Consider the following 24,885-nt stretch of genomic DNA (forward strand, 5'->3'; position numbering starts at 1 on the left):
ATGTTTTCACCAACAGAAGCAAGGAAAAGAGAAAGAGGGTGGCTGTCAGAGAGACAGTAAAATAGGGGTGGTGGGTGTGAAGCATTACCTCAGTTTCTGGAAAGGGTACCAATGTTGGAGTCAGACGATCAGTTCAAATCCAGCTCTGTCATTTACCTGCAGTGTGATTTTAGGCAAATTATTTAATTTCATTGTGAATCCACATTTTGGGGGGATTCAAATGAGGAAGTATAGAAAAGCCTAAAATTGGTCAAGACTCCTGTGTTTCAAAGGGGTAAGAAACAAACTCACACTATATTAAACAGAAGAAAGGACTGCAATGGCTCAAGCAGGAGTCAGAGTTCCAGAACTTCAGGCTCTCTCCACCCCCTTGACTGCTCCCTTCTCCCTTGCCATCATGAGTTCACTCTCCTACCACTCTTCTTCTCAGTTCTGTTCTCAGTTGCTGCCTTCAGAGTTTGATTTCCTTTCACTTAAGCTCTGTTTACTTTTGAAAGCATTTTCAAAAGTAACAGGTGCGTGTTTCCTCCCCACCCCCCACACAAAAACACACTTGGTTCCATGGAAAACACAAACCATGGACATAAAAACCTCATAAACCAGCACTTTGACAGACTTGCTCAGAGATTTGGAACCTAACCTCTAGTCATTTCCAAAGTTTATTCTTCCAGAATGTCAAACTACATACAGTGGACATATATTTTGAGCCCAAATTCCTGAGGGCACTAGTGACTAACACTTAAATATCATGTTCTTGGGGCTCAGTTGGATAAGCAGCCAACTCCTGATTTCAGCTCAGGTCATGGTCTCAGGGTTGGGACTGCGAGCCCCGCATTGGGCTCTGCACTGAGTGTGGAGTGTGCTCCCTCTGCCCCTCCTCTTGCTCTTGCACACACACACACACACACACACACACACACTCTCTCTCTCTCTCTCTCTAAAATAAATAAGTCTTCTTTAGATATGTATTCTTGAGTTCTAGAAGGAGAATTAGATCCAGCCTAAAACATATGACATTCCACTTCCCACCTCAAATTCCACTCTAGAAATTTGACCTTAAGGTTCCTGTTTGTTTTTTCCACTTTTACTTCCTATTCCATGCCTGACTCCACCCTCAACCCCAAACACACACTTATGCAAATAAACCCTGTGTTTCCAGCTATACAGAGCTATTCTGGGTTCTCCAAATGCACCATGCACTTTCATCCACTTCCCCAACAGAAATTCTGATTCATCTTTCAAATCCTGGCCCATGCAAAGGGTATTCCAGCACATCTCCCAGGAAATTTGTCCCTTTTCTCTCATCTCATGACAGTGCCCTAACATACCATACTGTGGCCATTGGTTTAACTTTCTGCTTTTCTTTCTTCAAGGTCAGAAACTATCTCAGTCACCTAATTTCCTAGCACCTAGTACTGTATTTGTCACACAGTAGGTGCTCAGTGAATGTCTGAAAAATGCAACAGTGGAATGTCTGGGAGGTTATTATGTGTGAATGAATTTCATACCTCATTTAAGACCTGTTGGTAGAGCCACGTTTGTCCATTTACTTAGTGCTACAAAATGATATTCAAAGTAGCTTAACATAGCCCAACATAGAGTAGCTTAAAACAGCAATGTTTGTAATACCTCTTACAATATCTCTGAGTTAGGAATTCAGGGAATACTTGGTGGCAAGCTCTGACTCAAGGTCATTCACTCAGCTGCAGTCTGACAGTGATTAAAGCTGGAACAGTGTGGAGAAGCTGGGGTTGGGAGGCTGGAGTATGACTAGGTATCTCTCCCCATGTTGTCTCAAGGACCCTCCTTGTTATCTCTCTGCATGGGCTACCTTGAGCTTCCTCTCAATATGGTGGCTCAGAGCAGTTGGCCTGCTTACATGGAGACTGAAGTCTTCAAAAATAATCACCACTTATGGGATCCCTGGGTGGCTTAGCGGTTTAGTGCCTGCCTTTGGCCCAGGACGTGATCCTGGAGTCCCGGGATCAAATCCTGCATCAGGCTCCCTGCATGGAGCCTGCTTCTCCCTCTCCTGTGTCTCTGCCTCTCTCTGTGTATGTGTGTCTATCATGAATAAATAAATAAAATCTTTAAAAAAAAAAAAAAAAAGAATCACCACTTATGACCTACACTTGGAAAGTCATGCATTGTCACTTCTACTATACTCTGCTGGCCAAAATAGTTGTCAAAGACTGTCCAGTTTTCAGGGAACATAGACCTCACTTTCCATGGGAAGAGTGTCAAAAAAATTTGCAAACACATTTTAAAACCACCCCACTTAAGTACAATGTGGATAGAAAAAGAGGCCTTTGGAAAAAACATAAAATTAAATTAAATCTAGAGTATGATTAATAGTAATGTGCCAATGCTAATTTCTTAGTGTTAACAAATTATCATGGAACTGTATGATATTAGGGGAAACTGGGTAATGGATGGTATATGGGAACTTTCTGTACTATTTCTGCGACTTTTCTGTAAACCCAAAATTATGCAAAATTTAAAAAGTTGAGTTAAAAAAAAATGCTGCACACCTCCTTCTCCCTACTCTAATAGCTGTTAGAGAATAACTAGTCTTGAGCCAAGAAGCTCATGCATATGCAATAACTAAGAACAGATTCTGGCAATCTTCTATTCTGATCAAGCAGGATTTGCCACACCCTCTATAAATAGACTATTCACAATGTTCTGTGGTATCCACTTAAATGCCTATCTCCCTTACTATGTCCCCTGAAGAAACTTTTCTACTGTTCTTTTTATCCACAGTACCCAGAACAATGTTGAAATAATGTAGTAGGTAGAGCCATATGAAAATGCCAGTTTTGTAGCTCAAAAACAGTTGAATGGCAGCAATTAATCTACAAACAATTGAATGAAATGGACTTTCCTTATCTTATTCATATTTTTGCTCAAAGGGAAGAACAGAGTCCAAAAGTCCTCCTTCAGGAGGAATTCTTTTAGAAAACAAGTATTGACCTATATTTTTCACTGAGAGTTCCACAAAGACCTTGGGATTCCTTACCCATTGGCTAACTTCTTGTCTCCAGAGCCTTTGCTGGGCTGAGAAAGTTTGCCTTGCTCTAGTCGGCCAACAGCCAGAGGCCACAGGGCCTCCAGATGCAAACATGAACGTGCAGGGTGGGGTCCCTGATAGCAGAGGATCCAGGCCCAGCTGGAAGGCAGCCATGGGTGCTGCTGGAGCGGGAGGCTGCAGGAAGTGAAGGAAGGAGGAAGTTATCTTGTTGGCAAGCCCCACCCCTCCTCTATTTCCCAGGAGGTCAAACAGATGCCATCAGATGAATTTTTCCAGACTTGAATGGAAGCTCCACTATGATTCTAACAGGAGACAGTGGGGGGTACATTTTTGCCACTTTCTTTCTTCCTTTTTCTCTTTTTAAGCCCAAACTTAAGAGCAACAGCAGCTGCTTTTTTATTGTGTTAAGTTGTGCATCACTCTGCAAGGCCCATATAAGCAAGAAACAGTCACCAGAAGGACAAAGGTAATTTGACAGTCTCATGCATGCTACATGACTTCCTCCAGGATCAAATTAAGACATGTCTTCAGACACATCTGAGAAGAGAAAGTGGCGAGTGGTGCTTGGTGGCCAAAAGAGTTCTGCCACCATGATGGCCTCCAACTCATTGTTGAGTCATATCCAAAAATGTGTTGCCTGTTTCTCTGTTTATGAATTATCCTTCCCCAAACAGAACAGCTGGAGCATTTTGTTCTCCATTCTCTGAATACGACTGGGCTTTCCAATTTCTTGTTCTCCATAGTTTAACACACACAGCAATAAAACATAGAGCCATTTTCTGTGGTATTTAGTTAATGATGCAGTGTCTGGCAGCCTCTCCTCCTTCACCAAAGCCATCCTTGGGAAAAGTTCTCATTCAAACACTCTAGAAGTTGTTTTTAACTGGCAAGTCCCAAGACTTAGATATTTTTTTGGGCAATCTGGTTCTTATTTTAACTGAAACTAGTTTATTCTCCTCAGAACAAAAGAATGCCAACAATTCATCAGTCCTTCACGCTGCTATGTCACCAGCCAGAGCCTTTCTGAGCTCTGAGAAACAGTGCTTCAAGAGATTAAAATAGAGGTCCTGGTGGTTGTGCAAGGCATCTGTTTTTAATTGGTCTTATTCTTTATTCTGTGTGCCCATGCAGCCAAGAGTATGTTAAGACCCAGTGTACATCACAGCTGAGAGCCTTTGGAGCCAGACACACAGAGGTGCAAGCCACACTCCAATGAGACCTGGGATATGGTCAATACAGGGCTAGTAGGGAAGAGGGTACTTCTGTAAAAGATCGAGAATGTAATACTGGATCAAGGGCCTACATGCAATAAGATCTTCTTGCAGATCATCCTATAATCTGTCCTTCTCAGGACCAAGAAGGATTGGAAATACCACAGTGATTAACCTGATAACTACTCAAGACAGAGCAGGATGCCCCAAGGCTTCTGGATCCAGTCACAAACCCAAAGTGTGCTCTCCCTTTAAAATTATATCTCAGCCTTTTGGAGGCTTTAGAAAATCTCTATTTTTGTAGATGGAAGAATATTTATTGTTTCAGGGCATCTCTAGAGAAGATGACCCATTATAAGTCACTTTAGTTAACTTTGTCTTAACTCGCTCCAACTTTTTATCTCCTCTCTTCTTCATACACTTCTTTTATTCTTTCCCTCATTGAGTTGGTCAATATTTAAATATTGAATATTTAATTATATGCCTGATTATCCTAGGGACTGAGGAATATAGCAATGTATGTGTCAAAATGGACTGCATTATGTTCCAGTAACAATCCAAGAACTTAATGTTTTAAAACAACAAAGGCTTATTCTCCTAATGCTTCTTATTCATTAAGGATTGCAAAGAAACATGCAAAACAGGAAAATGAAGAGGATATACTGATTATATCCTATATACCAATAGAGTATCATCAGCTCCTCTGCCCACATTTTCTCATTTAATTTTCACAACCCTATAAGATATGAAAATGAGGCTCAGAGAAAAATTAGTACTTTATGTAAGTTGAGACATGCCACATAGTAGAAGCTCTGTAAACGTTACACTATTACTATCATTGTTAGTATCAGAAGGGAGAGTATTAAGTCAGTATATTCCATACAAGTGGAATAACATTTCAAAGCAAGAAGAAGAGCCCAAGATAGCAGTGCTCCAAAAATAGGAAGGAGATTCCCTTGGGCAGAAAGTCTTCAACTCTCGGGAAGTCTGGGATCTCTTTGAGACTCTAATGAATATCATGGACCCACTTCCCAGAAATGTCTATACACACACAGTTTTATGGATCTTCAGATTTATGGACACACAAAAACCCATCCATGAATTCCGGAAAAATAAATATTAATGTTGACCATGTACTGCCAACTATGTGCCAGGCTCTGGTCTAAATGCTTAACACAAATTATCTCATGTAATCTATAGAGCAACTCTAAGGACTAGCTACAATTATTATTTTCGTCTTTGTAGACAATGAAACAGAGACCAAAAAGTTAGATAACTTGCCAAAGGTATACTGAAGTGTGAGAGTAAGTGCCATTACTGGGATTTGAACCAAACTGGCTCTAAAGGAAGTACACTCCTCCCATACCCTGCTGCCACTCAAGACCCCATCCCCTGAAGGCTACTGAGCTCCCCTCCTGCATTCAAAGAAACAAACAAAAAAAAACCTTGCTTCTTAAGAGCAGATTCCTTCACCAATGAACCAAATCATGACCACCTGTTCCTCTTACCTGGCACCTGCAGACCAAGGCCCTTTCCCAGCATGACCATGAAAGTAAAAACCACTTGATTCTATGGCCATCCTGATTGAGAAATAACCAGTTCCAGAGGTGTTACTGAGATCCATACAAATCCTTTGAAATAACAAGCAGCCTCATACAAGCAGAAACTCCTTCCCCATCCATCTCTTCATGAGAAGTGTGCAAAACTTCCTTTTCCACCTCAGAGTCTCAGATATATTAATGTTTTAAGCTCTCCCCCACACTACACTTTCAGGTATATAACCAATCCTTCTCTATTAAACCCAGTAGTGTAACAGAGAGAAGAGGCCAAAACTGTGGGAAGGTCTCAACTAGCAGGGACAGGTAGCACACCCACAATTAATTATACACATTTATTAGAGAGCTGGTAAGCAAATCAATGTCATCAATGATTTATTCCCTAATTTGCTTTGAGTATGCACCTCATAAATCAATAATAGAAAATGGCATTAAAACATTGGTGTTAACTGTCAGCAAAAGGCAGTGTACCGATTCTTTTAATTAAAAGAATGTGTGTGGTGAATATGTCCATGTGTTATATTAGATATGGTACATTTTTAAATTGCTTTTTCACATCAAAAGAAATGCTAGGAGTTTGGAAGAGGACGAAGAACTGTAAATTCACAGTAAGTGGCAAGAGTCCTGGCGTTCCTGGGTGATGTATGGTAATTTGATACGGAGGCTCATCCAAGAGCATTCTGGGGATAGAGATAATATTCTCTAGTTCCAGGCCAGGCTAAGTGGATCTAGAATAAGAGCCATTGCTGACACTCCACCAGAAGAACTTAGAAAACAATGAGATGTGGCTTTATATCCTTTCGGGTACCAGATAAAATTGATTCTATCTTTCCCAAAGAGGTATATATAAACTATGCAAATCAAGTGGTTATCCAAAATTGACAGTCAAAGTAGCAATGGTTCCCCCTCCTCCAAAGTTCTGAGGGTTAGATAACTATTTTAGATAAGAAATCTACAAAAAAAATATTAAAAATCACAGTATTTGCCTGGGTGAAGAAGAGAAGCTATTACAATACAACATAAATTTCTATTCCATCCTGCTTGAAAACACCAGCTATTGTTAAAGTAGATGGCACATGGAAAAAATACACTTTATATTTGATTTTAACCAAAAGGCCAAGAAGCAATAAGGAGCACACTTATAAAAGAGGAACCTGTTACTTGAGTTTAGGGACTCAAGGAGAATATAGACTGCTAGCTACTCAATCTTCCAGCCTAAAAGCAATCAGACCTCCATGAGGGAAAAGCGGTGGGTAAGAGATGTAGCTGCCTGGATGCGAACACAGGTTTTCAGTCAGGTAGACAAGGGTTGAAATCCTGGCTCAAATAAATACCCACTGTGTGATCTCAAGAAGAGCAGTGTCTCTGTTTTTGCATCTGTAAAAAGGGCACAAGAATATCTATAATTTACAGTGTGATTATAGGGTTACAAAAGATAATGCATGTAAATCAATTAGCAGAGTCTTCTGAGCCATAGTGATGCCCCACAAATGGTCAAAACAAAGTAAAACATGCCAAAATAAAAAAACAAAAACCAAAGGTGTGGGACAGGGGAGGGAGGATAGATGCACAGTACAAAACTGTACGTGAGGTAATAAATGCTAGTGTGTGCCCGAGGGTAGAGAAATTTTCTGGAGCTGTTGAGTTGGAAGAAGAAAGACAGAGGCTAGGGGATGGAACAAAATTCCTGAGTAAAGTACTATATGACTTTGGAGTGGTCACTTCACATCTTGAAACTTAAATCATAGGCAGTAAAATTGGAGTTTGAGACTCCATAATCTCTGGGTCTCTTTCAGCTCTAAACGTCTGGGAATGTGTTACCCAAAGATCACAGTGGGCTGAGGGTTTCCTGACTTCCAGGGAATAGCATGTAAATTCTGTCCCTGTGTTGTTGTTGTTGTTGTTTTTTAAGATTTTATTTTTAAGTACTCTCTACATCCAATGTGGGGCTCAAGATCAAGAGTTGTGCGCTCCACTGACTGAGCCAGCCAGGCACCCCAGTCCCTGTGTTTAGATCAGTGGTACACACCTGTTTCTTAAACTAGGCTCCTTTCCAGAGTCTCATTCTTTAAACTAGGACTAGGAATGGACCAGGAGACCAGCAGAGACACACCATTCCCATGTTGGGAAAGATGCTGAATATGGTTCTTTCCAGCTCAAGGATTGTCAAAATGGGGCCCTAACGAATATTCAACAACTAGCTACAATATAGTGTGCATCCACATGCCTGCAAGTGGATGTGCTATTGAGGATGTCCAGAAGCAATAGAAAGGCACAAGAAAGAGTTGGCAGTGTCCTCTTAAGTAACTACTCTGCCTCTACTGACTTCTTTTTCATTCTTTTTATCTGTCTGGAATACCCTTGTTACCCTTGATCTCAGTCTCACTGTAGAAACTCTTCTGTATTTTTTTTAGGCTCTGAAGGTTAAGGCAACCTTCCCAGGAAGCCATTTATGCTTCTGTCAGGTGGATACTGTCACGGTCTCTTTTCAGCACAGTGTACTTCTTTGCTGGCACTCATTGCCATTCTCATTTGTAGCACAACCCCTGCCTGGAAGCTTCCTTCAGGGTCCAGGTTTATGGATCCAGCTGTCCGCTCCAAGGCAAGTCCAGAGCTCATGATATCTCCCTGCAGAGTAGAATGGTTAGGAACTCTGGAGAGAGCCAGTCTGGCTCCATCATGCCTAACTGGGTGATCTTAAGTAAGTGGCTTACTGCCTCATGTGATTTCTCATCTGTAAAGTGGAGGTAATAGTATTCCCAATTTGGATCAGACCCCTTGTTAATACTCTCATGGTATTCTATGTACTTCTTTTCTTTGTGGCACAGATCATCAATGTAGTTAAGTCATTGATTCAATAGTTAACACTTTAATATATGTCTTCTCTATTAAAATAAAAGCTCCACTGAAGCAGAGACCTGCTACTTTATTTCAAATTTCTAGAGGTTGGTTGAATGAGTGCATGAATGACTGAATGAATAAAAAGTCATCTATGTGAATGAATTATATTACTTGAAATATTTTCTACAAGATTGTTCTTCCTTTGAGGTAAGATTTTATCTTTCTGATCTTTATATCCCTAGTGCCTAACATGGAATAGGTATTGAACATGAGGCAAAATTTAATTGAAGGGCCCTTTCTGTGGAGGGCCAAGTACACTCTGGGTGGCAGTGAAAATTCTCCCCAAAAATCCTGTGTTCTGTTGATGTAGACCAGTTGTCTTTCTGCTGTTTTCTTTCTTTTTTAAAAAATATTTTATTTATTTATTTATTTATTTATTTATTTATTTATTTATTTATTTATTCATGAGAGACGCAGAGAGAGAGGCAAAGACAGAGGCAGAGGGAGAAGCAAGCTCCATGTGGGAAGCCCGATGCAGGACTCAATCCCAGGACCCCAGGATCCCGACCTGAGCCAAAGGCCCTCAACCGCTGAGCCACCCAGGTGCCCCTCTTTCTGCTGTTTTCATCTCAGTTTCTCCACCTGTGAAAGCAGAGTAATTGGCTTATGACATGCAAACACTACATAACTAAACCTCAGGCTGTCAGCTTGGAACCCAGGGCAAAACTTGTCCAGTTCCCATGACCTCATCAAACAAAATCATGGGGCAGGGTGGACCCCACCCTCACTGTAGCTCACTGGCATGAACACAGCCAAAATCAGGGCTTGGCCTGTCCTTGCTTATGCAGTGGAATTGTAGGCTTAGCCACACTCATAGGGTTTTATAAAAGATATTTGTGTTGACTTGTACTGAAGGACATTGCTTCAAGCAAACCCATCTCAGACATTTTTAATCTCAGAATACATGGATTTTAAATTTGCAGTTCTTTTAAAAATTTTGTATCTGCCATACCCAAACATTTGGAAGTTGCTATTTATCATTCTGTTATAGAACTGCATAAAGCTCGGGGATCCCTGGGTGGCGCAGCAGTTTGGCGCCTGCCTTTGGCCCAGGGCGAGATCCTGGAGACCCGGGATCGAGTCCCACATCAGGCTCCCGGTGCATGGAGCCTGCTTCTCCCTCTGCCTGTGTCTCTGCCTCTCTCTCTCTGACTATCATGAATAAATAAAAAATAAAAAATAAAAAAAAGAACTGCATAAAGCTCTGAACCCAAGACCTGCAAAAAGTCTAAAAAGTATATATATATATATATATAGAGAGAGAGAGAGAGAGAGATACATTTTCTCTGAAATATATCTTATATTAAGGTGCTATATACACCAAGTAGTGTAAATACAAACATAAACATGCAACAGACCCAACAATCAATGATCTCATGGATAAGCAGGAGAAATGGTAACGTAATAATAATTTGTATCAATTAGAGTATCTTTGGGTGCAAATAACAGAAAATGCTAATTTGCACTGGCTTCAGTAATTTAGAGATATAGCAGCTAGTCCAAAGGTGGAGTATTATGGCTGACAATATCATGAAGAATCCAGGTCTTTTCCATTTCTCTGCTCTGTGTCTTCAGTGTTGCTTTCTTCTTCCGTTTAGGAAATTGCTTCATTCCTATGTGCCAGTTCCAGATATAACATTAGGATATGACAATTTCCAGAGGCCACATGAGGCTATCTCTTCTGTTTTCTCCTTTGTAAATCCTCTCTCCCATCATTGTCCTGATGTATGTCACTTTCCGATCTCCACCCCAACCACTGGAGAAATGGGTATAGGATCATAGTGAAGATTTATTCCTGAGTCTATGATTATGGTAAGAGCTCCTAGAAACATGTGGAAGAGGTAGACATCAAAACATAATTAAAGTTCTGGAACTCAGGGCAAAAGGAAGGTAGATGGTAGAAAAGTAGCTAACACATGCTAGAATATTTAATGTCAACTTGGCCTTTGATGCTATATGACTCTCCTTTTCATACCCATTATCACTTGAATATAAACTCCATAGCTCAGAGATCTTTTGTGTCTTTTGTTCTAGGATGGATCACAGAGAAAGTTCCTTGCACATAGTAAATACTCAAGAAATATTTGTTGAATGAATGAAATATTGACCACATTATTTCACTCTCATGGAAACAGAAGTTAAGAGTGGTTATATGGATTCTCCAGTCATCTAGCTATGGAATTTCAAAAGAAAGATTTAACTCCTATTTGCTAGACTTCATATCCAGTGTTTATTTGAATCACTTTGGCTTAGCTGCCTTATTTATCAGAGAGGTATGGATAAAAGGTTCTGGTGCTTTCAAGGCATAGGTATTGATTCTTACTGGAATAGCTAGAAGACTTCATGGAGAAGGCACATATAATTTCAACATGGAGTTCTAATGCACACATTCATACAGATAGCAACAAGTAATTCTTTCTCACTAGAATCAATTCCAAAATTCTAAATTTTCATGTGATAAGTACAAAATCTGTATATGAGCAGAAAAAACATTTTTTCTTATTTAAAAAAATCTTTCTGCTATTTTCAGCTGCTGTATTTAATAATAACCCACCGGATTTTTTTTATATCAGTTTCTACTTTGATATGTCATTTGCCTTAAATTGTAATGTGAGATTGGCTCCATAATCTGGAGTGGTGAGCCTGGGCCATTTCATTCACCAGGATAGTCATTCAACAGCTATTTATCCAGTCTGTCAGGGGCCATGCAATGTTCTAAATGTGGAGGACATGCAGGCCAAGCATCCACTCGTACACTCTACCAGGTGGTGGTGGGAGCAATGAAGAAGCTCAAAACAGTGGAAACAGGATGGTGGGGGAAGAAAGGGATGCTCGTTTATATACATAGTTAAAGACAGCCTCTCAGCTAAGGTGATATTTGAGCAGATTTGTGTGAAGTTATAGAATATTCCAGAATAAAAGAACAGGAAGCACAAAGTCCCTGAGATAGAGGAATGCTTTATGTGTTTGAGAAACAGTGAAGAAGTCAGTGAAGCCAGAACAGGAAGGGTAAAATGATGGCAGGAGGTGAAGTCACGGGTCCCCGGGGCACCCTAATGAAGGTTCATGGGCTTGGTTGGGCGGCATGGTCCACTGCAGGTATGGTAGAGGAGGACACATGCCCCCTCAACCCAGCCTCACTGATTTCCATCTCGGGTAGAGGACACACCATCAAAAGCCATCATATAATATCTACACATACAAATGAAACGACATTGAGACATAGTGGTAACCAGGCTGGACCGGGAAGTCAGAGAGGCCTATGACAGAATCCAGATTCAGCCACCATCATTCACTTTGTCCCTGAGAAAATTATATAACCTCTCTGAGTCTTAGCTTTTACATCTTACAATAATATGATCATACCTACTTCATTCTGCTGTGAGGACTAAGCAAAATAATGCATGTGATGCAATTAAACGAGTGTCCGGCACGTAGTAGGTGTTCACTAAAGCACACCATTGTTATTACCATCGTCGTTACTGCTGTTGTTCACTGGTATTTGTTCAGCATGGCAGACACTCAAACCAGCTTAGGATCTTCCCAGGCTAACTATTCAAAACTGGAAAGAGTCTTCCCAGAAACAAACCATTTGCCCTTGCAGAAACAGCAATGATGTCCCCTAGTGAAAGTTTGGCAGCCGCAAGAGGCAGGTGAGAAGCTGGCATTGCTCCATGTGAATGAGCAGAGGACAGCCCACCTGAGCCAGGTGGAGAAGAAGAACAAAGCACCCTCTTTGGCAGCCCTGGGCACTGCTGCCTGGGATTCCACACCTAATAAGCCCTTTCAGGGCCCTTGCTCAGCATTCCTGGAGCAGACTGTTTTCCCTGCATGTTCTCTGAAGAGCCAAATATGACTCCTCTAAACTGCACACGTGGGCCTGTGGTTTGGGCCATGGTGGATGGCAAAGGAGGGGGGGCTATGAAAAGTCCTGGGGCGTATGCAGGAGATCTTGGTGTAGGAGACCTCAAGACTACCTGATTGCAAACCTTTCTGGACTCCCTATCCTGCCTCCAGTAAGGATTGGGGGCCCATTTGTCCTTAAACTGCATCCAAAGAGTCTCACCTTGCAGGGGAAGATGACTACAGCTGGAGGACTTGGGGTATCAGGTGAGAGGGTAGGGGGGATGGGGCAGGCATGAAAGATAAAGAGGGGTCCTGAAAGGTTGCTGTTTGACAGCATGTCAGGGCAACATGGAGACAGAGAAAGGCATCTCATTCTGCTTCCTAGTTCCAAGCCCTTCTTTTCTGACCAGAACAGGGCAGAGCGACACCATGTATTGCTGTTGCACTGGACAGTTGACCAGCAAGTGCCCCAGGCAGTCTCTCTTTGAAGCTGTAATTAAAGCTGTAAGTGCATCAGACCTGCATGTCCATCCCCTGGACCCTCCCCAGCCAGGACTCTTGCTCAGCTCCCCCAAGTGCCAAGCCAATCCTGACTTCTGGTGGTTTCTTTTAACACATTTCAACAACTATCTGAGACATCCTGCAGCAGGCCGGCACAGAGCCAGGCAGCAGGATGTAAAGGTGCAGAAAACTGTGCCCCCGTGTTCACACCCCTCAGAGACCAGCCACTCCCCGTGGTGGTACCGGCTCCTTCTCCACAAATACCTGACGCCACCCTAGTTCAACAGGCTCCTTTTTTAAATTCAATTAGCCAACATATAGTACATCATTAGTTTCAGGTGTAGTTTTCAGTAATTCATCAGTAGCATGTAACACCCGGTGCTCACCCCATCGCGTGCCCTCCTTAATGCTCATCACCAATTGACCCCTTCCCCCTACTGCCAGCAACCCTCAGTTCGTTTCTCAGTTAGGAGTCTCTCATGGTTTGTCTCCCTCTCTGATTTCTTGACATTCACTTTCCCCTCCTTCCCTTATTGCCCTCTGTGCTCTTTCTTATATTCCACATATGAGTGCAATCATATGATAATTGTCTTTCTCCTGTTATTTCACTTAGCATGATGGCTCTTTATGAAGCTCTGAGTTCAGCTTCAGCACTATCACTTATCAGCTAAGTGACCTCAAGCATGAAACATATTCTCCTAGAAACTATTTTCTCATCTGCAAAATAGGAATAATCCCTCCTGTCCTGCCCACCTCAGCATGGTTGTTGTGGATCCTAGAGACAACAGCCACAGAACACTTAGAAAAAATTAAACATTGTATAGGACCCAGACATCAGAAAGAGTTTAAAATTCCTCAGCTGGTAGGAATAGCCAGCATGGGGGGCTTCAGGCAAAATGGGATCCCCCAGCCAGGGCATCAAAGGTGAGGTTCTAGAAGCCCACAGGGTCTTTCTCAGCTTTATTCTTAAGTGCTGATAAAGTTCCTTGGCCACTGGGAAGGGACTAAAAGACCATCCAAAATCAAAGCTAGTAGCCCCAAACACTCACAACTTCCTTCCTGTCTTTCCTCAAGTGACTTGTTTTTACTGGAACCCAGTTTCCTCTTCCTGTCTGGGAAGCTCTGTTGACAAAGACTAGCTCTATAAGGAAGGCAAAAAGGAAAGCTCTTCCCACCAACCAGCCTTGGAATTTTACCAGGTTATCCTCTTAAACCTGAACTAAAATAGGCCATGACTCATCATGTATGCTTGGGGGGCGAGGGGTGGAGGGGAGCTTCCCCATTTATCTTCCCAGGAGAACACATCCTGAATGTTTGCCAGTAAAAAAGCAATCTGTAGGGATGCCTCTGTAGAAAAACAAATTAGGAAAAAATTCATTTTGGGAAAACTCTTTCTCCACCACACTTGCTTACAATATCTAAGCTCTCCACAGGCTGTCCTCAACCATCTTCTCCTCACCACACACTTCAATGCACTCTCTGCTGCATTTCCTCATCCAAGTCAAATTTCCTTTCATTGCTTACCCTTCCATCCCAAAGTGACAAATTCCTGGATGTGTGACCCCAGACACAGCTCTTCAAGCTTTAGTTTCCTGACCTATAATATGGCTAATAAAGGTAAATCATAGCCTACAGATGACAGAGCTCTTTGTATCTGCCACCATGTGAAGAAGCTACAAGGAGGAGCTCCCACTGTCTTCATTTCACAAATGAGGACACTGAATCACATGAAAGTAAATAATTCACCCAAGGTAACATATCAGGAGTAGAGCCAGAATCAAAATACAGGCAGTCTGGCCCATGGTTTTAACCCATATCCTACACTCACTGACCCAATTCATCAGCATGTTTTGAAGGTTTATTTTTTTTTTAATATTTTATTTATTTATTCATGAGAGACACGGAGAGAAAGAGAGGCAGAGACACAGGCAGAGGGAGAAGCAGAGTCCATGCGGGGAGCCTGATGTGAGACTCGATCTCAGGTCTCCAAGATCATGCCCTGGACTGAAGGTGACTGAGCCCGGGCTGCCCTATTTTGAAGGTTTAAAGAGATAACTGGAAAATGGCAAGCAGTGAATAAATATTGTTATATTATTGGGTGGAAATATATGTTAAAGCACCTGTCATAGTGCCTGATTCATAATGGGCCTTAAATTCATATTATTCCCTTTCCCTTCATTCATCTTCTCAAAGCAATGCTCCTGACCATGATCTGCCCTCAGGCAGCCCAGAATGTGCTGCTTGAAGGTTATTCCTGAGACATTTACAACACTCAATAATTTTTTCCTTAAAATAGAGTCTTCTGAGTAACTGTATCATTAAAGGGGATCTGCCACTTTCTAGATGGTGCTTTAGCTCAAAGGCACTCAGCCATGGGCACAAGTGCCATCAATGCAACACAGAGTTTCTGTGATAGTTTCTAAGAAACCCTGATTCTTGGTGAGAAAGCAGGGTTGTTATTCTCCATGATGAAACTCCCAACAGAGTAATATTCTTAACTTTACCCATTGTCCTCTCCTCTCTTACTTAATCAAGGATAAAGAAAACCACTGTATAATGATCAAGGGGCCAATTATCTAAGAAGAAATAACAATCCTGAATATGTATGCACCTAACAACATGAGGCAAAAATTGATACAACTGCAAAGAGAAATAGAAGAAGCCATTAGAATTAGAGACTTTAACACCCTTCTATCAGAAATAGACAGCTGTGGCAGGCAGAAATCAGTAAAGATATAGCTGAACTCAACAGTGCCAGCAGTTAATCCTTAAGCTCACATAGAACATTCACCCACATAGACCACACTCTGGGCCATAAAACACACCTTAACAAAGATAGTGTAATAGAAATCATACAATGTCTGCTCTCAGACCCCAGTGAAATTAAACTAGAAATCCGTAACAAAATATAGCTGGAAAAATCCCCCAAATACTTGGCAATTAAGCAATACACTTGTAAATAACACATGGGGGTCCCAGCTCTTGAGCTGAGGGAGAGGCATGCTGTGCAGCTGGTCAGGATATTACAGGCTATCAGAGCTGTGGATGAGGAAGAGGAGCAAACAGAGGAGAACTGTCCTGAATTGATCCCCATTGAGATGAGGGAAGGAGAAGAGGAGGAAAAGTCTGGTCCTGGTACCAAGATCCTAGTCACAATTATCACCAGGTATTAAGGGGCTAGGTGCACCAGTACTTGTGAAAAATATCTTGATGGAGCAATATAAGAAAAGAGTAGTAGTTATTTCAAACAAATTTGGGGGAGAAAGTACAGTGGAGAAATCCTTATCTGTCAGCCAAAGTGAAGTTCTCTACCAAAAAAGGTTGGAACTTATAAATGATTGCCTCTGTTATTCTACTGAATAGGATAGTGGCCCTGGAGCTAATGAGAATGTGATGCAGTAAAAGGGAAAATTTGATGACATACCATTAAAGACCACTGGATTAGCAGATGCTGGTGCTGTAGCATCTTTGTTTTGGGGTTGATGCTGAATTAGGGACTAATATTTCTCTTATTAGTATCAGAACTCTTGTGGATACAAAATATGGATTAAAACATTTAGCAGTAGAAAAACTTGATGGTCTTATCCAGGAGGCTTCTAGGCAAACTGCTTCAGCAGATATCATTATCATTAATAAAACAGATTGGGTTTCACAAGAGGATTTAAACAAATTAAGAATCACCATTAGATCAATAAGTGGACTGGGAAAAATTTTAGAAACACAAGGATCAAGAGCTGATCTCTCTAATGTACTAGCTCTTCATGTCTTTGACAGTCTCTCTGGAATACATTTGCAGAAAAGCTTCAACACTTACCAACCACACAGCCTTGCCCTGATCAGAGCATCATCAACATCACATTTTAGAACCAAGAGATGTGAAGGAAGAAAGCCTAGATGAATTTATTCAGAATCTTCTGTGGGTGAAGAATGTGAGAAGCAAGGACAATGACTGCCTGCAGGTCAAGCAACTCAAGGGGCTGGTGTTGATCAAAGACAAACCAAAACCAGTGATTGTCCAAGGTGCCCATGAGCTCTATGATCTGGAGGAGAGCTGGAAAGAAGATACTGAGAGAACGAATCAATTGGTTCCTATTGATGGGAATCTAGAAGAGGACATCTTCGATAACTACTTATAGCTACTAAGACTGAAACAGAAAAGTGGTGGACAACACATTTCAAAGAAGATCAAGTTTATCCATAACACTAGAAACATTTCTTATCCAAAGGATTGGATGATATAATTGGGAATAAGTTTCCTACCAGGTGTATTTCAAGCATCTATTCTTTGTATTACTTGTGTTACAAATTCCAGTATACTTTCAAATAGTGCTTATTTTACGAAATACATAAAATATAGTTATTAAATACTGTGAAACATTTGACATTCATACAATAAAATATAATGTCCACTGGAAAATAAGTAAATAGAACAAACTCATAAACAATACATAAATGAAAGAAGAAATCTCAAGAGAATTCTATTTTATTTTTTAAATTTTTTTTAAAGATTTTTTTTACTCATTCATGAGACACACACACACACACACACACACACACACACACACACACACAGAGGCAGAGACACAAGGCAGAAGGAGAAGCAGGCTCCATGCAGGGAGCCCGACACGGGACTCGATCCCAGGTCTCCAGGATCAGGCCCTGGGCTGAAGGCAGTGCTAAACCGCTGAGCCACCCAGGGCTGCCCGTCAAGAGAATTTTAAAATATTTTGAACTAAATAAAAATACAACTTATCAAAATTTGTGAGATGAAAACAATGCTTAGAAAAATATTTATAGCACTGCATACCTGCATTAGAAAAGAAGAAATATCTGAAAATCAATGCCCTAAGCTACCATCTTAGGAAAACTAGAAAAGAAGAAAAAGAAGGAGCAGATCCAAGCTATGCAGTGCTCAGTTCAGAATTCCATCTGTATTGGCCTCCCTGAGCCACACCTCAACTCAAAGAAGCTCCCGGGCTCTGTGTCAGTGCCTCCTCCTCCATATAACACCTCCTGGAACCTTTCTCCAGGCAGGAACCGGGGCAATCATTGATTTCTCTTCTCTCAGGAATCACTGTCCTGAGTTGCCAGCTGCCCGTACTGACATTTCACAGTATTGAATTTTCCACAAGAGAAAGTAAATCCAGAACAAAAAAAAAAGAAAGAAAGTAAATTCAGTACCCATTAGTGCATTGTGACCAGAGTCAGAAGTCATATCATTGCTATTTTCCTTTTTTTTGTTTGAATTCAATTAGGCAACATAGAGTACCTCATTAGTTTCAGATGTAGTGTTCAATAATTTATCAGTTGCATATAACACCCAGTGCTCATCACTGCTTGTGCCCATCACTATTTCAAAGCCCCTTTCTCACTTTCTTCATCACACAATTAACAGTTGGGTTGGCCTCACTGCAAATAGGCTAACTTCTGTGTGAGAATCACAACTATGCACCACACAGGGACCCAAGTGTTTTACCTGCTTGGTTTCTCATATATTAGCAATAGTTCACATTTTACATGTGTGTGGATGTGTGTGCCATGGTGGCAGCGGCAGGCAATGCACCAATAGCAAGATAACCTAAATCACTGGAGGTTACAAAACAGTTTCAGGTTCTGGCCCAGTGTGATCACAGTATATATGTCTTTAGCCCTAGCTTCTCTTACATTAGTGGTTCCATGACTCTCTGTGTGTGTGTGTGTGTGTGTGTGCGTGCGTGTGTCAGCACAGGTACAGACATGTGCATATTGGGGCTTGGAACTGGGTGGTAGCAAATAAATGCAAAAATTTCTTCATAAACTAAACATTTTGTAACATAATTTGTGATGTATGCCAAATAACTCAAAATATGTTATGACTTTTAATGCTCACAATTACCCTGAAAAATAAACACAATTCTTATGCTCATTTTACAGAACTTGAGTTCAGTGGTACGCTCCTTAAGGTCATGCGATGAATTGTTTTGTACTTGATTTGTGCTATTCTATATTTTATCACAGTGAGGCCAGTGTGACTTCATTATGGGGCCTCAATAAAAAATATTGGGAAAGAAAAGTTTTTCCTTTTCTGCACTGGAACCTTGTAAAATAGAAACCCAGAGTTCCTGATAGCCATTCATCATGCCAACACAGAGCTGGCCTGAGAGTGTCACTTATGCGAAAGAAAACTATAATTTCTAATGATAACTCGTAGGCTTATAGAACCAGTCTCTCTTGAGCCAAAATCCACTTAAAATTATACAGGTAGAGACACATGGGTAGCTGAGTGGTTGAGCGTGCCTCTGGCCCGGGTCGTGATCCCAGGGTCCTGGGATCCAGTCCCACATCGGGCTCCCCGCAGGGAGCCTGTATCTCTGCCTCACTCTGTGTCTAGCATGAATGAATGAATGAATGAATGAATGAATGAATGAATGAATAAATAATAAAATCTTTAAAAAATCATACAGGTAGCTTAACAAATTCCCATTTATGCTCAAGCCAGTTTGAGATTCTGTCATTTATAACCCAGGAGCCCCAAGAAAGGGGCCAAATAGCTACTTGTCTAGGCACTATCATTTTACCTAATTGTCACAAATTCCTTAGGAAGATTAGTCTTCGCCATTTTATAAATAGGAAAACTAAGACCCAGATATGTTAAGAAACTAGTTACACATGAGAAGGAAGTACTTGAACTTGGATTTACTCTTACCTTTCTCTGGCCCTCGGTCCTTCCCACTACTGAATACAGCAGAAGCAAACTTCTGTGATAAATCACCCTTTCTAGCTGGGTGTGTGGAAAGCATACTAAACAAGAGAGACAGATTCCTGGCTTTTTTTTTTTCTTTCTTTCTTTCTTTCTTTCTTTCTTTCTTTCTTTCTTTCTTTCTTTCTTCCTTTGTCCTGGCTCACCATACCTTTCATATGACCTTGAGCACTTTTCCTTTCTAAATCTCAGGGGCTTTTTTTGTTTTTGTTTTTGTTTTTTTGGTCTATAAAACCATGGGGTTTGGATTAGATACTAATGAGCCAAGTTCTTTCCAGCCCTAAAAATGTAAAATGTCAATTCTTGACTATTTTCCTGGAATTCCCAAGTTAGGTACTTGAAGAACCAGACATTGAAGCAAGCCAATAGGCGAAGGTTCCCTCCATGAACCTTCGCTCCTAATTTGGTCAAATGGATGAGGTATGTGTAATTAAAACTGCAGAAATAACAAGCTTCCGGCCAAGTTCTACCCTCACTTAACCATACTCCTGGGGGTTGATCTCGGGGGTGGGGGGAGCGGATGTTGAACCCAGGGTGGAATTTGGCCTGATATGTGGATTCTTATAATTTCCAAATGATGTCAGTACACTTATTTGAGAGACTGAGAAAGTGCTGAGTTTAGTCTATTTGACTCCATAAAGAAAAACTGAAAACCGCTGGGCTAGGGCCAGTGTCGACCAATGTTATCAAGCCAAGAACACTTTTGGCAGGGCAAAGTCATTCGGGGACGATAGTACCCAATTCACGTCGATTTATGGTTGTTGCCTTTCTTTCTGATTAATAGTTTGTTCTAAGATAGGGAATACCAGCCCTGTATTTGTCAACTGGCTCAAAGAAAGTGGATCTGCTAAAAAGTTTCGTCATCTGTTGATTCCAGAGCCACTGAGGTTATAGAAATTTCAACAGCAGCTAAGAGAGGCCAGAGTTAAGTGCCCATTCAGAAGAGTCAGCAAGCTATTGAAAAAAACCTGTCTAGCTAATGCAACTCAAAAAGAGTTTTGATTCTAGTCACACAAATAATGGCTTCATATTCCTCTTTTTGCCTTTGAATTGGCCTCTCCTCCTAGGGGTTCAAGGTAGAGTTTTGAATATGGTATATGTTCAGAGAACCTAGGATTCTAACATTCTACCTAATTACCCATCCCCTCCCCCAGACAGTTCCTTAAGGCAATAACGTATAGTGGGAAAGAGGTGAATGGGAATGACAAGGTATGTGCAGTTAAAGGCAGGTACCCAAGGTTCAAATCTTGCTCACTCCCCAATGAGGAAACCTTGGGCAATTTTTTCATCTGGAAAAAAAATGGAATAATAATTATGAAAACAAAATGAGTTACTTAGGCAAAGCACTCACTTTTTGGCACATAGTATGCACTCAGTAAATGTTAGCTATTAATCCTGAAGATACTATGGACAGAAAACAAAACCAAATGCATACAAGGTAAAAAAAAATTTTTTATTGGGACCAATATCTGGTATATCTTATGTGGTGCTCTGGCTAAGACAAAGAGAAGCTTGCAAACTAGTCTAATTACCTACAATGACTCTACCTCCGAACTACAACTCTTGGGTATTATCACCTTCTGAATGGACCATACCATCCAGGGGACCAGAGTTTTCATGCCAACATTTAAGAAAGCATGCAAAGAAAGCAAAAGACAGGATAAAGTAATCAAACATTGAGGGAAGTTGGCTCAGCTTAGTGATATCTCACCAAAGAAGCAGCAAAAAATAGAAAAGATGATAAAAAATACAACTACCTGACATTTTAAAGTATAATGATCATATCTATTAGTAAATATAGTCTGGTCTATGTCCTGGAATCTGACTAATCAGAGGAATGACTCCCTCTCATCTAGAGAAAGGGAGAGTAGTGGGAAGGGAACGAGGACTAAGAAGACATTCTTCCCCCACCTCTAGTCCCTTTCGTTTCTGTGATTCTCAAAACATGGAGGGTGAACTATCCACATCAGATTCATTTGAGATGTTTGCAAAAATGCAGATTCCTGGAATCTAAGCAGACATACTGTGGTGGTGAATATTATACATCAACTTGACTGAGCCATGGGAAGCCCAAAGTATTATTTCTGAGTGGGTCTGTGAAGTTATTTCTAGAAGAGATTAACATTTGAATCAGCAGACTGAGTAAAGCAGTTTGCCCTCCTCAGGGTGTGTGGGCATCATCCAATCCATGGAGGAACTGAACAGAACAAAAAGGCAGAGGATGGGGGGATTCTCTTTTGTTGTCTGACTAGAGCATCTCTCTGAGCTAGGACATCAATTTCTTCCAAGCCTCAGACTAGGACTTATACCATTGGGACTCCTGGTTCTCTGGCCATTGGACTTGGACCAAAACTACACCACTAGCTTCCCAGGTCTCCAGCTTGTAGATGGTAATTATGGGACTATTTTGCTTCCATAATTATGTAGCCAATTCCTCATAATACAGTTGTATCTGTATCTATATGTGCCAATAAATGTCTCTCTGCCTCTCTGTATGATAGATGATAGATAGATAGATGATAGATAGATAGATAACCCATTGGTTCTATTTCTCTGAAGAACACTGACTATTACATGCATTGGGGGAATCTTTTAGGGTAAGCCTTAAAAATCTGTATTTTACAAGTTCCCTAAATGAACTGATGTTTAAGAATCATTTACCTAATTCACTACAAAGTCATCAAAGAGTGGAGGTGGTACTGTAAAGTACTTTTAAGTAGTCATATTTGAGCACCTTCCAAAACGGAGAAGTTATCAGGCCCAGTGGAAATTACACTAGGCCAGCTGGTGTGGGCTCTGGTATCCATCGTGGGCTCAGCCATTCAAGTCTGGACACATCATGGGCTTTGCCTGCATCTCTCTTTCCTCACTTATCAACAAAAGCTCTCCCTTGCTTTCTTCACAGGGTTCTTGTGAACCTTGAATGAGTTGATGTGTGAAAAAGCCTGTAAAACTTATATAACACAGGAATTATTTATTTCTGTGAACTCAGAAATGCCTACCCTTCCCCACTTTCCCTGCAGTTACAGGGAATCAGAGGCTTGTGTTTTCCCCTTCAACAGGCTCTCCACTAAGATCATATTCACCAGATAATTGCAGACTTCATTTTATTCAGCTTGTGGATTCTGTCACAGGATGGATGCCCATAACCAATAGGAAATTAACCCACCATTTCAGACCAAAACTTAAAAATATCTATATTCTCTCATTAATATCATTAAACTGTTCCTGTATTTTAACTCTACTGACCTCGCTCTTAAACTCCAGCCCTGGATTTCCAATTGTGGCTTGAGTATCTCCCCCTGGATAAGGCTTTTGTATAACCCCAGAAATTCTGTGTGTCCCAAATTGAACTTCCTGGTTTCTGTCCTGAACAGACTCCTCCTGTTGACTTTCCCTTTCCTATTCATGACCTTACCATCCTCCCGAAGCTCCTCCAATTAAAGAACCCAGAGTCAACTTGGATCCCTCCACATCCAATCACTCTCCATCCGGAAAGAGTGTCTCCCTCACAGATTCTTTCATCTCTAAGCCCACCACACTGCCCTCCTTCTGGCCCTCATCTATCACCACGCTGGCTCAGGTTCATGGCTGTGCAGTAGTAAAAATGTTGTAAAGTCAAGTCTAGAAAGTCGGCTCAGAGTTGAATCATGCTTAAATAAGTGAGCCTGACAAGAGAACAAACGACATCAGTTATGTTGCCTCATATGTGCTTGCTGGTTGACAAGACCCAGGAGAGGGTTTTGGAGGTCCTGGATCTATGCAGCCTCTGCTTTGGAACATGCTTAGGGAGGTTCTAGCTGAAACTGAGCACAGCATCTCTCCTGGGAACCTGAGATACACTCAGGGATTTTGCTTGTTTATCTCACCATCATTGTATCTTTTCCTGAAAATAAACCACATTCCATGGAGATCTTTGAGGTTATATTTTTGTCCCACAACAACCCCCTAAGGATGTAGGACAGGAAGTTGGAAGGAGCTGGCCCAATGAAATGGAATCCCTGAGCCACTGTGATGGCCCTGGCCTACCTACCCCGGTACTTCTGGTTGTGTGAGATTAATAACTCCCCAGTTATTCACTGGTCAACTCTCCTCTTGACTGCAACCAAATGCAATCTTGACTAAGAGTGAAAAGACAAATCTGGAAGTTGGGCCAAAATCCATCTGACTCCAACACCTGTTCTCTTAACCACTACTTTATACTGTGGCTTATCTGAGGCAAGAGTTGTACAAATGAAGATGACATCAGATGTCCTAACATAGCCAGAGCTAGCAACTGATATCCTACACCTGGAAGGTCCCTCGAAGTGGCATCATCCCCAGCCAGCCGTGTCCAACTTTAATGCAATTTTCAATGTGCTAGGAGCTAATTTAGTCATGTCTCAGGGATGGAGTCAGAGTAAGATGCTGATTTGGTTTTCACAACTTGCCAGGGGCCACTCTTTTCCTTTGACTGTTCCCCAGGCTTTCCAACATGCACATCTGCCTCAGGAAATGTTATGAAACTGGGACCTCCATAACTGAAGGCATGGCCTCCATTAGCATTTGAACCAGATGGTCCTTCCACTCTGGGTGACAGAAAGGAATACTGTTTGCCTTGTGTTCTAGGAAATGAGAGGCCCTCATCTAATTTGATCTGTATCTGTATCCTGCGGCCTGGCATCAAACTAGAAACATGGGTGAAAATAAAAATATAAGGTAGGCAGTTTTAGACTAATCAGAACCTTGCTTTCATTGGGTCCCCTTGCCTAAGGGGTCCAAATGAAAGAAAATATCACAGTAGAGCAAAAGGGGGCTGAGGGGACCTGGAGGGAGAGAGCAGGCAGCTGACTCACAGTGAAAGAATGCATCATCAGCTTTTATCAGGCTTGACATGGCATCCGTCCTCTGCAGCAGGTCCCATCCTCCAGTGTTTACATTTGTCACATCTCCTTTCCTTCCAAACAAAAGATGCTTGACAGTCTGAATGGATCATTTGTAAGGTGCCACAGCTCCTCAGCCATCCATGCATATACATTTTTGGATCGGAAGAGGGCAAGTGGAGGGCAGTGGCTACATTTTGGGGGCAATGAGGCTATGATATCCCCAAAACATGACCAA

At 41.4% G+C, this 24,885-nt stretch overlaps 1 pseudogene; it reads left to right on the forward strand.

Annotated features, from left to right (window-relative positions):
- The first annotated feature begins 16,012 nt into the window (after positions 1-16,012).
- On the forward strand, positions 16,013-17,247 carry LOC121491733 (annotated as a pseudogene).
- The last annotated feature ends 7,638 nt before the right edge of the window (positions 17,248-24,885 follow it).

Source organism: Vulpes lagopus, chromosome 5, assembly GCF_018345385.1.
Source record: "Vulpes lagopus strain Blue_001 chromosome 5, ASM1834538v1, whole genome shotgun sequence".
In the NCBI taxonomy this organism is placed as follows: domain Eukaryota; kingdom Metazoa; phylum Chordata; class Mammalia; order Carnivora; family Canidae; genus Vulpes; species Vulpes lagopus.